Source organism: Schistocerca nitens, chromosome 11 (genome assembly GCF_023898315.1).
Source record: "Schistocerca nitens isolate TAMUIC-IGC-003100 chromosome 11, iqSchNite1.1, whole genome shotgun sequence".
In the NCBI taxonomy this organism is placed as follows: domain Eukaryota; kingdom Metazoa; phylum Arthropoda; class Insecta; order Orthoptera; family Acrididae; genus Schistocerca; species Schistocerca nitens.
The window spans coordinates 109,905,337-109,919,658 of record NC_064624.1 but is presented as its reverse complement, the minus strand read 5'-3'; the positions used below and the strand labels follow the sequence as shown (position 1 = coordinate 109,919,658).

Below are 14,322 nucleotides of genomic sequence, written 5' to 3'. Positions count from 1 at the left end.
TATCTAATATTTCAGAACTGCAATTAACGTAATAAAGAAGACCCAGAACCTTTGCAAACGTGAAGGTGAGATGGTAGGACGCGAGTCACCACCGTAGCTACCCTCTGCTCTGTAACTCAACGCTTACAACCGCTGCCTCACAATCAAGCGCTGGAAGATAACCCCCCGCACCGTAAACTGAATGTAATGAAGGCTTTAGCAGCCGATACGCCTTATATGGCGTCTGATTATAACACATCAGAAAGAAAGTGTCGTGTTTTTATATACCTTCCACGTACCGTTGCCTTGAAACGGTGTGGTTTCATAATACGGAATTTAGGACCTCATGTCTGGTAGCAGCCATGACAAATGACTACTTTTTTCATGCATAAATAATTATAACAGTCAGGTGCAAATGTCGTCAACTCACGGAGTAACAGTGTGATAAGTTTTTTTTAACCATTCTTGACGGCCCACATGAAGTCTGGTCTTCAGCCATTTCCTTTGTTTGTCTTCACAGGAACACAGCCGACCAAGCGAGCAGAACCGTTGTTCCAGCTCCAACTACTGGAGACACTGTCCAATGCTCGTACTGTATGCCTGGACTGCACACTTGCGAAGGGCGTTTCACTTTTCCAATACCTATGTACCCTAAAATGTATCACTAAGAGTTTCGTGGTGTGCAATTTAATAAATAATGACTCCGAAATGCACCACTTACGCTTCGCGGAAACTGAATATAACCTGGCGTCTACTACGACTGCTGTTTCCCACCAAACACAAAACGATACAACTGAAGTCATGAGAAAAGTTACTGACGCCTAACTTTAAATGACGGGAAAATTCTCCGTACAACTTCGTATGCATTACGTAGCTAAAAATGAAATTTCCATCCCGATGACAAATTTACTACTGTCTTCATTTGCATACTGACGAGTGAACCATCATTTGAATTCTGGGTTCCGTATAACACTTTACAGGTTTGCATCAGAAGATCACGTGATCAGAAACACCTAAAGAGTGAATAGTAAAGATATTGTTTTCCGACGCAGACTGAATGCACATTTAACAGCACATGACTATTCTTGCTGCACGAATTTCGTGAAAGGAAATACGGACCAGTACTCTACGAGATGTGTCCACACTACCAATAAGAAAATACCGTTCCGGTTGCTACCGCTGGCCATCTTTGACCGACGACGAAATTGCCGCATAAACCACTAACAAAAACGCAGTATGCGTAAAATACGTGTAGTAACAAGGACTATTTAGTTTGTTTCCATCACAGCACATTCATACACTTCACCAAATCACAAACTCTCCCGTTTCAGTCTAAGCTGCGGAAAAGTGTCAGCACACGCTGCCTTTGAAGCAACAATCTGGGAGGGAAACAAACGTCAGTGTTGTGTTCTGCCTCTGCACTGGGAGTAGAGAGAGTCCCGTGAAATTACGACACAGGTCAAAGCCAGTGTGTGGCATCGCTAGGACACTCGCTGGGGAGTCTTGTTTTACGCTACGTGCCCTAGCAGTGTTAGATTTTAATTTGGAAGGCATGATATATGCGGAAAAGTGCGTTGAATATATTGCAAATCTGGACATCGGAATATAGTCCGTTCATCACATTAAACTTCATGTAAACATTACAAAATGTACTCTTCCGCGTTTGCTGGGACCTCTTTGGATTTAGTTTCAGGAGGAGCAGATGCCAAGCGGTCAGAAGTGCAATCAAGTACGATGATGAGGGTTCGTTTTATGCTGTGCGTTTCGACTTGTGCTGTAATACGGGAGAACAGCTTTACCGGCGCGTTTAGCTTTGACAGCACTGGCCGGGCAAGTGGTCCAGCTAACGTGCACTGAAGTGAGCAGTGGCAGTTCAGGCGTAGAAAGAGACGAGCAGAGGACAACACAGCTGTGGATGTGAATTTTTAAACAGAAGGAAATAATATATGGTAAAACTCGGGTGATTTTCTCCTTAGGAGACCGGACGGAAAATATAACATGCCATCGATATTAGCGAACATAGTATTTTAATTAAAAGCAGGAGTGATGAAAATTCGTGAGTAACGAGGGTAATTTTTCTACATGAGCTGTGTGTGGCGTAAAAGCGCAATGTAGTAGCGCAATGTGGTAAAATACGTAAGCCACTGAAGGTATCTGAGTCAGTTGTCTGGTAATCTCTGAGCTACACATCGGACACCGCTGAATACACTTCAGTACAGATACGTTGATAACGAGTCTTTTAGAGACAGAACCCCAAGCCAGAAAAATGTCCACATTTCCTCCTCCTCCTCTTTCGTGACTTGCTGTTCTGCAGTTTGCCATCGTTTGGCAGTGACGTGTCACAAAGCTTCGCGCATTAGTGGCAGTACGTTTGACAGCGTAATGTCTTGTTATTCCTCGCGACAAATACCTTAACTCTGCTCCATATCAATTGTCGGGTTGAGACTGCAGTGTTACGACCACAACTCTAAAAATAATCCATTTGTACAGCGTGCTCGACGCCGTCAAAATTGTCTTCCATGTTCCTGCGCCATTTATCACTCTGGCTCATGTGAGACCACATCTGTCCTACAAAACAATGGGCATATTCAAACAGAGTACTTTTTAATTTTTCTCCAAAAAATTTAATCACGTAATGTTTTATCTTCAACCATCTTCTGCAATCTTTTATAATATATCTGTAATTAAGAATGTATACTTGCAATGAAAACCAGAAATTTTCGTGTGATATGTAATTGAAAACTACAAGATGTGCATTTTTCTTAAAATTGGTGATGCACAAGTTAATTGCCATATATGGCTCAAAATCGTATCAACCAAAACCACTAAAAATAAACGCAAAATATATCAATTTAAAACAGCAGATAAAAATTCGCTTGATGCCTTCCTAGAGAGTCTCCATTACTCCCAAGCTAATTATGTAAGTGTAGACCAGATATGGCTCAAATTCAAAGATACAGTATCGACAGCAATAGATTCATACCGTCTAAGTTAATAAGAGACGGGACTGATCCATCATGGTACACAAAACACATCAGGACACTGTTGCAGAAGCAACCAAAAAAGCATGCCAAATTCAGAAGAACGCAAAAGCCCCAAAACTGGCTAAGTTTCACGGAAGCTCGAAATTTAGTGCGGACGTCTATGCGAGATGCTGTTAATAGTTTCCACAATGAAATATTGTCTCAAAACACGGTAGAAAACGAAAGAAATTCTGGTCGTATGTAAAGTACACCAGTGGCAAAAAAACAGTCAACACCGCGATAGTGATGGAAAAGTTACCGATGATGGTGCCACTGAAAAAACCACAGCAGCTGTTAGCATGAGTGACAAAAGTAGGTAGCTTAGGTGTTGCGACACAACTCGAATAACTTAAGAAAGGCAATTCTTCCGGTCCAGATGGTATACCAATCAGGTTCCTTTCAGAGTATGCAGACAAAATACCGCCTTTCTTGGCAATCACATACAACTGCTCACTTGGCGAAAGGTCTGCTCCTAAAGACTGGAAAGTAGCACAGGTCACACCAATACTCAAGAAAGGAAATAGGAGTAACCTATTGAATTACAGACGCATATTACTGACCTCAATTTGCAGGAGGAATCTGGAGCACATACTGTACTTAAACATTATAAATCACCTTGAAGAAAATGACTTGTTGATACATAACCAACACGGATTCAGAAAATATCGTTCTTGTGCAACACAGCTAGCTCTTTATTCCGATCAAGTAACGAGTGCTGTCGACAAGGGATGTCAGATCGATTCCATATTCCTAGATTTCCATAAGGTTTTCGATACCGTTCCTCACAAGCGACTATTAATCAAATTGCGTGCATATGGAGTATCGTCTCAGTTGTGTGATTGGATTCATGATTTCCTCTCCGAGAGAGGTCACAGTTCGTGGCGATAGACGGTAAATCATCGAGTAGAACAGAAGTGATATCAGGCGTTCGCAAGGTAGTGTCATAGGCCCTCTGCTGTTCCTGATTTACCTACATGATCTAGGAGGTATCTGCGCAGCCCCCTTAGATTGTCTGCAGATGACGCTGTAATTTAGTCTAGTAAAGTCATCAGACGATCAATTCCTACTAGAAAATGACCTAGAGAGAATTTCTGTATGGTGCGAAAAGTGGCAATTGGCGCTAAACAAAGAAAAGTGCGAGGTCATCCACATGGGTACTAAAAGAAATCCGAGTAATTTTGGGTATACGATAAGTCGCAAAAATCTTAGGGCTGTCAATTCGACTAAATACCTAGGAATTACAATTACGAGCAACTTAAATTGGAAAGATCACATAGATAATATTGTGGGGAAGGCGAAACAAAGACTGCGCTTTGTTGGCAGAACACTAAAGAGAGAGCCTACATCACACTTGTCCATCCTCTGCTGGAATACTGCTGCGCGGTATGGGATCCTTACCAGGTAGGATTGACGGAGGACATCGAAAAAGTTCAAGGAAGGGCAGCCCATTTCGTGTTATCGCGAAATAGGGGTGAGAGTGTAACTGATATGAGACGCGAGTTTGGGCTGAGAGTCACTGAATCAAAGGCAGTCTTGACTGAGGAGAGATCTATTTACGACATTTCAATCTCCAACTTTCTCTCCCGAATGTGTAAATATTTTGTCGACACCCAACTACGTAGGGAGAAATGATCATGATAATAAAATAAGAGAAATCAGAGCTCGAACGGAAAGATTTAGGTGTTCCTTTCTACCACGCGCCATTCGAGAGTGGAATGGTAGAGTAGTAGTATGAAAATGGTTCGATGAACCCTCTGCCAGGCACTTCAGCGTGAATTGCAGAGTAACCATATAGATGTATATGTAGATGTGATGAGTTTCATATTTATATGCTTTAGGTATTCAAACCGAACAAAGAAAATTACGCACCACCTGGAGTGTAGAACCACCGCCCGCCGGCACACACGATGGTCAGTCTACGACCCTGTCTATCACGCCACGCATACAGTTAACACCTCCCTTATTACTCATACATAGTCCTACTCGAAAAAGTCAAAAGCTGATTATTGTCTGTAATCTTGTGAAGAACATTAACTACTTGTTTCTCGCCATTAACGGAGTTCCACGCGCGTGTTTCACTACGAAGCAGGAAGCAGTGTCGTCCATTTTCGCGGTACGTATGAACAGCGAGACAATCAGAGCACAAGTACTGGTTACAGGAACTGTGACTGTACACAATTTTTAAGATAAAAGTTACGTAGGTAAAGTACGATTAAGATAGACGTTGATGGCTGTTAATACGTCAGAATGTCTGAAAGGTTCTTCCACACTGACATACTAATGAGCTATCGAACACTTAAGTTGGACCTCCTTCCAAGAGCGGGGCACCACCAGTGGTAAGAGAGCTACGGCTGCTGACCAGTCACCGCGCTTGCGTTTGTTTACATCTGGTTTGCTCTTATGATGAAGTACATGCTACATACGAAACCCGTAGCCCCACCCTTTATTTCGCATTCACGTTTATTCTCTTATCCGTCTCTCAACCGTATCTTCTTATTCCACACCAACCTACACCTCTTGCTGTGCTACGGACTACTGAAAGCTTGTTTCCAACAAATAAGTAGGATTCTCAGCCACATATCAATTTTTCCAGATAGACTGAAATACGCTATTGTTCAACAACGGCATAAAAAGGGGGATAGGTCTGATGCTAACAACTACCACCCAGTCTTAGTTCTGACATCTTTATCCAAAATTCTCGAAAAAGTCATGTATTCAGGAGCAGAATCTCCTATCTGTAAAAACGACGTACTAATTAAATGTCAATTTGGTTTCCAGGAAGACTTTTCAACAGAAAATGCTATATATGTGCTTTCACTGATCAAATATTAAATGCACTGAATAACCGAACTTCATCCATTGGAATATTTTGTGACCTCTCAAAGGCTTTTGATGGTGTGAATCATGAATTTCTTCTAGACAAGCTTAAGTATTGTGGCATGAGTGGGACAGTGCACAAATGGTTTAATTCATATTTAACTCGAAGAAAGCAGAAGGCTGAAATTAACAGTACAAATAGTCTGCGAAAACCAGCAGAGTCCTTTAACTGATGAGGTATCAAGAACTGTGTCCCACAGAGTTCAGTCTGTTTCCTTATTGGTCTTAATATACATTAATGACTCGCCACTATATTCATGAAGATGCAAAGCTTGTTCTTTTTGCTAATGATACAAGTACAGTAATCACACCCAAGGAAATTTTAAATAATGTGTTTCACAAAATTATTAAGTGGTTCTCTGCAAGTGGACACTTATTAAATTTTGAGAAAAAACAGTGAATATAATTATGTGCAGTAAATGGCATAACACTGATAAATATAGGCTATGAACGCAAGTCTGTTGCTAAGGCAGGATATTCAAAATTTCTGGATGTGTACACAGATGAGATGAGAAATTGAGTTTGAAGAAACATCGATGATCTGCTGAAATAGTTAGGTTGAGCTACTTACGCTACTGCGGTTATTGCAAAATATTGGTGATGAACATCATTAAATTAGCCTACTATGCCTATTTTCATTCACTGCTTACACACGGTATCGTATTTGGGGGCAATTCGTCACTAAGAGGAAAAGTATTCATAGCACAGAAGGGTGTGATCAGGCTAACAGCTGGATCGCACCAAAAATCACCATGTGGACATTTATTTAATGAACTTGATATATTCACAGTACCTTCGACATACATACAGTATATTCATTTATGAAATTTGTCATTAATGACCCACCCCAATTCAAAAGTAACAGCGAAGTGCATAGCTACAACACTAGAAGAAACGATCACTACTCTGGATTAAATCTCACTTTGTCACAAAAAGGTGTGAATTATGTTGCCACAAAAATATTTGGTCATTTGCCAAATAGCATTAAAAATCCGGCAGATATCTAATCAACATTTAAAAGAAAAGAAAATTATGGAAATACGGAAGCGTCCGATCCCGCCCGTCTGCTTTGACCCATGACGTCACAAATATGGCGGAAACGACCCTAAACCACGATTCCAATATGGCGCATATAAAGTCACTATGTACACATTGTGAGGACGAAAATACATCGAAAAACAAACACACACACTTTCCACAAGAAGCCTAATGAGACTAACGGGACAAGCGCGGGAAATGGGGTGTTTTGGGTGGGGGGCAAACTAAATATGAACAAATTTAGACGCCCACCCCCATACAAAACCACACAAAAAGACGAAAAAACCGACATCACAGAACTCCCCAAATACCACTAAAGAATATCATCTGGAATGGGACACTTCCCTTGACCTTACTGAACAGATGAATCTTTAGACATGAAGTATTAACTACAAAAATATTTACTATTTTGTGTAAAGAAAACTTATGTTCAAGTGACATATCCCACAACATTACGAAATGTATTAATGCTCTATGCAACAAGGATCAATGTATGTATGTATCTATGGATGCAGACCAATTTATCAACATAACCCATATTTCAGGGAGGTGGCTATCGTATCAGCCCTTCTTTGTGGAAGCTTGTCTACAAGCACCTGCATTGCTATTTTTCATTTACTTACACAAAAGACGATGAAATTACTCCCAACGCATTAATGACAAGAGATCCGCTTGCTGTGATATAAACTGTGTATTCCTTCCTCTACGCAACAGCAACACACTTTATACTGTAAGCAACTACAGACGTAACAATGCGTTCTTCTTGAAGCCGCAACAGTTGAATAATTCTTTTTTTGTCCTAATAAAGTATTACTCAGCAGCACCCGTTTGGTTCGACAAGAACATGTATGTGAATCTTCAGTTTCTCCCAGCTTATTTTTTGATGGAACAGTCCACAGGTGAACTGCCTGTTTGTAGTGTCCAACGGCACGGTATGAACCGAAAGTACAGCTATGGACTGTTCCATCAAGAATATGTATAATAGTTGAGTTCTGCAGTGAGATTTGTAACTGATACTCTGTATTTTGATATCGTTCTGAGCAATGACAAACACTTGTCAGAAAGGATTCTGAGGATGGCTGGTTTTACTGCAAAAATGTTTGAGTACTGGTCCTTTACGTGGGATACTGCTTCACTCGTCCAGATACCCCCTTATCAGAAAACCGACTACTTTTTTGGTAAGTGTACGGCACAGTCACTGCCTGGAGATGCACGATTATTAACAGAAGTGAAGACAAAGCCCCTAACGCCGGGAATTTTGACAACATTTCTAGCAAGAGGATCAATTTTAGGTCAACGTAATAATTCATTCATTTCTGCACTTACACATATAGAACAAAGACGAAATGGACGATAACATTATCTGTCTTACTGACTACCCAACAGACTGCCTTGTCACCAAAAACATTACTCTAGAAAAGTGAAGATATCGAAATTCAATGGAACAGCGTTCTGTATTAAAACACATTTGCGTGCCCTAAAGTGCTGACGATTGCTAATGCAGGACTGGGAGAAAGAAGCTAACAGATTAGTTGCACTAAATTCGGCAGTTTTCCTGGAGCTGACTGCTTGGGGAAATACCGGATTCAATGCAGCACTATCGCACTGTCAAAACAGGTCTAGCTTGGTTTGATTTCAAACCATTTGCAATAGGATCAGACTGTCCCAAGGTCTACGCACTATCCTGACGTAAAGTAATTGTTTAGTTCCTCAACAGTCGAAGTTGCCATAGCATCTTATCTACTTGCAGAAGCAGTGTTCCGTCATTCTGTTCTGTTATTCCTAACACGCAGAAAATTCTTTTATGGATCACATGTGTACAAATACGAACCTATATTTCGGGAAAAAAAATTCAACAAAATAGCGCGAATACGAGTAGAAATCTCGTCCGAGCCTATGCTTTTCTCTCATGCCTAAAGTCCATAGAACAGCAGAATTAATAGGAATGTCGGTAGGACTTTAAAATAAGATTTGTAATACGAAATTCGTTAGTATTTTGAGAGCGTAATAAACGAACGCGGTTTGCTTTATACGCGATAGTCTCCAAAGTGAATCTGAATGAGACCTCGAGCGCCAGATGCCTCGCTATGCGTCACAACTCAGAGTATATTGCATCACATTGTTCTCACTCTATGGCCCCCGGTCAATGTAGCGTACCTCGGCGATCAGAATCTTGCCGATCAGAATAATTATGAAAATTGGTTTCAAAATAAAACACATAAATAATGAAAAAAGAATTATTTATTTCAATTTCTATAATAATGTGTTACATCTCCAGTAACTTGAACTTTAGCACATCTTCCAGCTCCTTTCATCCAAATACAAACAGACTCTTGTTCACTTATTTTACGATGATTTTTTGTTCTTAAATAAAATGACTGGTTAGATACAAAGTGTGAAAGTCCCAAATCTCTATTATACACTTCTGAAACATGAATTGTACGGTAAGATATTACATCTCTTGCATTGAACATTTCGAAACCAGTAATATTTTTAACTTTATTACCATCATAACGAACAACAGCTATAGTAATCCATCCATTGCCAGCTTGAGCTGCGTCTAATTGCGTAAGTGTAAAATTAATAGTACAACCACAAAACACTGATGGACCTTGCAAAATAACTTGTGATCCTTTGTTAGCAACTCTCACTTCCAGATCTTCTATCGCCTTGTAAACTGTTTGACGAAAACGTCGATATCTTCTGCTGTAGCGAGGCATCTCGGAACATGCGGTTGCACGCGCTGCTGCTCGCCGACTGACGTCGGCTTTGACTGTAACTACTGATATACACGCGAAGCTCGTGACCTTGAGCGCTCGAGGTCAGCGTTGCGTAAGCACTGGCGCAGCGCCAAAGCTGAATCGCGTACTCGCGCGGTCTAGAGATCCTACCGCGCGAATACGGGATTCGGCTCGTACGGGATTCGCCACGCTCAAGGTCACGAGCTTCGCGTGTATATCAGTAGTTACAGTCAAAGCCGACGTCAGTCGGCGAGCAGCAGCGCGTGCAACCGCATGTTCCGAGATGCCTCGCTACAGCAGAAGATATCGACGTTTTCGTCAAACAGTTTACAAGGCGATAGAAGATCTGGAAGTGAGAGTTGCTAACAAAGGATCACAAGTTATTTTGCAAGGTCCATCAGTGTTTTGTGGTTGTACTATTAATTTTACACTTACGCAATTAGACGCAGCTCAAGCTGGCAATGGATGGATTACTATAGCTGTTGTTCGTTATGATGGTAATAAAGTTAAAAATATTACTGGTTTCGAAATGTTCAATGCAAGAGATGTAATATCTTACCGTACAATTCATGTTTCAGAAGTGTATAATAGAGATTTGGGACTTTCACACTTTGTATCTAACCAGTCATTTTATTTAAGAACAAAAAATCATCGTAAAATAAGTGAACAAGAGTCTGTTTGTATTTGGATGAAAGGAGCTGGAAGATGTGCTAAAGTTCAAGTTACTGGAGATGTAACACATTATTATAGAAATTGAAAAGAAAACAAAGAAAATAATTCAACACTGCGGGAGCGCATGAAAACAGTCATCCTTACCTTATTAAGGGTGTGGGTGTAGCAGAAGAAATTCTCGGCGCAGCAGCAGCAGCACGAAATCCCAACGCAGAACGTCACATTGGACACGACTCGCTACAAATGCGACAGACGCCTGAAGCGGCAGGGCCTTGGCACGCAGTCAGTGCTGCCAACGGCTGCGAGGCCGGCAGGTACCAACTGCAGCCTGCTACGGGGGCCGCGCGCAGAACATGCGAATGTAATACGAAGACTGTCGCCCTAATTTTGTTATTGCGGACAAGCTGAAAAAAATAAAGTAACATGTATGTGAAACTAATTATAAGGTAATTTAATTCAATTGTACGCTCACTGTGACACTGCTGTGGCCACTGGAGTACCTCTCAGAAAATTATGCCCGCACGGGAGTCGAGGGAACCAGCGGCTGACAGACGGACTCGCCGCAGCAGTATCTGTTGCCAACACACGGCCGCTGCCCACGCGTCGATTCGATTCATTGCTGCTCGCTGCCTCTCCGCACCATTTCTAGTCATTGCTGTGGATAACAATCGAGCGTTACATTCTACCCGTCAGAAGGTGTTTCCCACAGAATGATTGTTTTACTGTCGTCCGTTGAAACATATGCCTGCCGTACTTTCCCACTTCACGTGTTGTGTGTGCACTGTGTGTGAAGATACAGTGTTTTTCCCTGTCCTGTGTAGTTCAAAGTGCCAACAGGGAAACCTTTCCTGAAAGGGACAGATTTAAAGAATACGATTCATGTATTCAAAAGATCAAGAAAAAACTACAACTGAACAGTTTTTGAACTCACAAAAAGGCGCTTCCGGAAAATTTCTCCTACCAACAACGTCAGACAGTGAGACTTAAGTGTGCTTAAAAGGCCATGTCCCTAACAGCAGCCTGTCATTGTGTGGCGCTTCAGATGCAAGTGAACACAAGCACTGGAATACGGACCTCTCTCTGTCCCACGTTCGGGTAGGCCTACTGCTAGCAGTTGTGAAGCAGTCACGAGTTTGGACCCAGGCACTTGGCCTAATAGCTTAACATCCACAATGATAAATGAAATTTTACATAAAGGCCCTACTAAAATTGTAAGTTTTGAGTATCCTTTAAACGAGAATGAAAGAAAATTTTCAACTCATTTTTAACATAAGAAGTTTCCCAAATTGAGAAAAACAATGATCGTAAATGGCTTAAGTATTCGAAACCTACCGACAAAGTTCTTTGTTTTTATTGTAAACATATTCGACCTACAGGGTGTTTCAAAAATGACCGGTATATTTGAAACGGCAATAAAAACTAAACGAGCAGCGATAGAAATACACCGTTTGTTGCAATATGCTTGGGACAACAGTACATTTTCAGGCGGACAAACTTTCGAAATTACAGTAGTTACAATTTTCAACAACAGATGGCGCTGCAAGTGATGCGAAAGATATAGTAGACAACGCAGTGTGTGGGTGCGCCATTCTGTACGTCGTATTTCTGCTGTAAGCGTGTGCTGTTCACAACGTGCAAGTGTGCTGTGGACAACATGGTTTATTCCTTAGAACAGAGGATTTTTCTGGTGTTGGAATTCCACCGCCTAGAACACAGTGTTGTTGCAACAAGACGAAGTTTTCAACGGAGGTTTAATGTAACCAAAGGACCGAAAAGCGATACAATAAAGGATCTGTGTGAAAAATTTCAACGGACTGGGAACGTGACGGATGAACGTGCTGGAAAGGTAGGGCGACCGCGTACGGCAACCACAGAGGGCAACGCGCAGCTAGTGCGGCAGGTGATCCGACAGCGGCCTCGGGTTTCCGTTCGCCGTGTTGCAGCTGCGGTCCAAATGACGCCGACGTCCACGTATCGTCTCATGCGCCAGAGTTTACACCTCTATCCGTACAAAATTCAAACGCGGCAACCCCTCAGCGCCGCTACCGTTGCTGCACGAGAGACATTCGCTAACGATATAGTGCACAGGATTGATGACGGCGATATGCATGTGGGCAGCATTTGGTTTACTGACGAAGCTTATTTTTACCTGGACGGCTTCGTCAATAAACAGAACTGGCGCATATGGGGAACCGAAAAGCCCCATGTTGCAGTCCCATCGTCCCTGCATCCTCAAAAAGTACTGGTCTGGGCCGCCATTTCTTCCAAAGGAATCATTGACCCATTTTTCAGATCCGAAACGATTACTGCATCACGCTATCTGGACATTCTTCGTGAATTTGTGGCGGTACAAACTGCCTTAGACGACACTGCGAACACCTCGTGGTTTATGTAAGATGGTGCCCGGCCACATCGCACGGCCGACGTCTTTAATTTCCTGAATGAATATTTCGATGATCGTGTGATTGCTTTGGGCTATCCGAAACATACAGGAGGCGGCGTGGATTGGCCTCCCTATTCGCCAGACATGAACCCCTGTGACTTCTTTCTGTGGGGACACTTGAAAGACCAGGTGTACCGCCAGAATCCAGAAACAATTGAACAGCTGAAGCAGTACATCTCATCTGCATGTGAAGCCATTCCGCCAGACACGTTGTCAAAGGTTTCGGGTAATTTCATTCAGAGACTACGCCATATTATTGCTACGCATGGTGGATATGTGGAAAATATCGTACTATAGAGTTTCCCAGACCGCAGCGCCATCTGTTGTTGAAAATTGTAACTACTGTATTTTCGAAAGTTTGTCTGCCTGAAAATGTACTGTTGTCCCAAGCATATTGCAACAAACGGTGTATTTCTATCGCTGCTCGTTTAGTTTTTATTGCCGTTTCAAATATACCGGTCATTTTTGAAACACCCTGTACTTCAAACAAGATATCAGGCGATGGACTCTGTGACTCGGTTCATTTATGAAATCGGATTGAAGAGCGTGAACAATAATTTAACAACATAAAGAGTACAAGAAAGTGGATAGAATGCGAGATAATTTGAAACAACAAAGTGGTATTGATCATACTGACCTTGAACTACTGGAAAAAGAGAAAGAACTTTAGCGTCAGTTTCTAAAATGAATTATACTCACCATCAGGCACCTAGTTCAAAGTAATATTGCCTTAAAGGGAGGCAGCGACTAGCTCTATCAAGAAAATAATAGCAGTTTTCTTGGTTTGATCGAAAGACAGCAGAATTTGACCCCGTTTTGCAGCAACATTAGAGGTGGGTAAAGGCTCAAGTAAGTCATGACCATTTTCTTGGAAAAAAACATTCAAAACGAACTCATAAATTTGGATGCCAACAAAGTAAAAAACAGCATTGTTAATTCTGTAAAGGACAGTAAATATTTTTCTGACATGCTTCATTGTACTCCTGGTACATGCCACAAGGAACAACTGACACTGATTCTTAGGTCTCTAAATTTATCAGCAGACGCAGCGACTGTAGAAGAACACTTCCTCGACTTCCTGAACGTCACTTCAACAACAGGAGAAAGTTTGACTGGAACCGTTTTGTCGGAACTAGATAAATTAGGACTCGATATTCATGATTGCAGAAGCCAACGTTATCGATTATAAAAGGTTATCGAACTGGTGTTCAAGCCAGAATATTAAGGTGCAAACCAAGAGCATTTTATATGCCATGTGACAGCCGCAGTCTTGTGTTATCAGATGCGGCGAAATCTACTGCAAAAGCAGTCACATTTTCAGGTGTAATTTATAGGTTGGTTGGTTGGTTGGTTTGGGGAAGGAGACCAGACAGCGTGGTCATCGGTCTCATCGGATTAGGGAAGGATGGGGAAGGAAGTCGGCCGCGCCCTTTCAGAGGAACCATCCCGCCATTTGCCTGGAGTGATTTAGGGAAATCACGGAAAACCTAAATCAGGATGGCCGGACGCGGGATTGAACCGTCGTCCTCCCGAATGCGAGTCCAGTGTC

The 14,322-nt window shown here is 41.9% G+C and overlaps 1 protein-coding gene across 1 annotated transcript in view; it reads right to left on the bottom strand.

Annotated features, from left to right (window-relative positions):
- Positions 1-10,581, bottom strand: part of LOC126212947 (ankyrin repeat and protein kinase domain-containing protein 1-like) — a 578,958-nt gene extending 568,377 nt beyond the window's left edge. The window contains exon 1 of the mRNA XM_049940464.1: positions 10,475-10,581. The gene's annotated coding sequence lies outside the window, so the exon portion shown is untranslated. The remainder of the gene's footprint in view (positions 1-10,474) is intronic.
- Between the last annotated feature and the right edge of the window lie 3,741 nt (positions 10,582-14,322).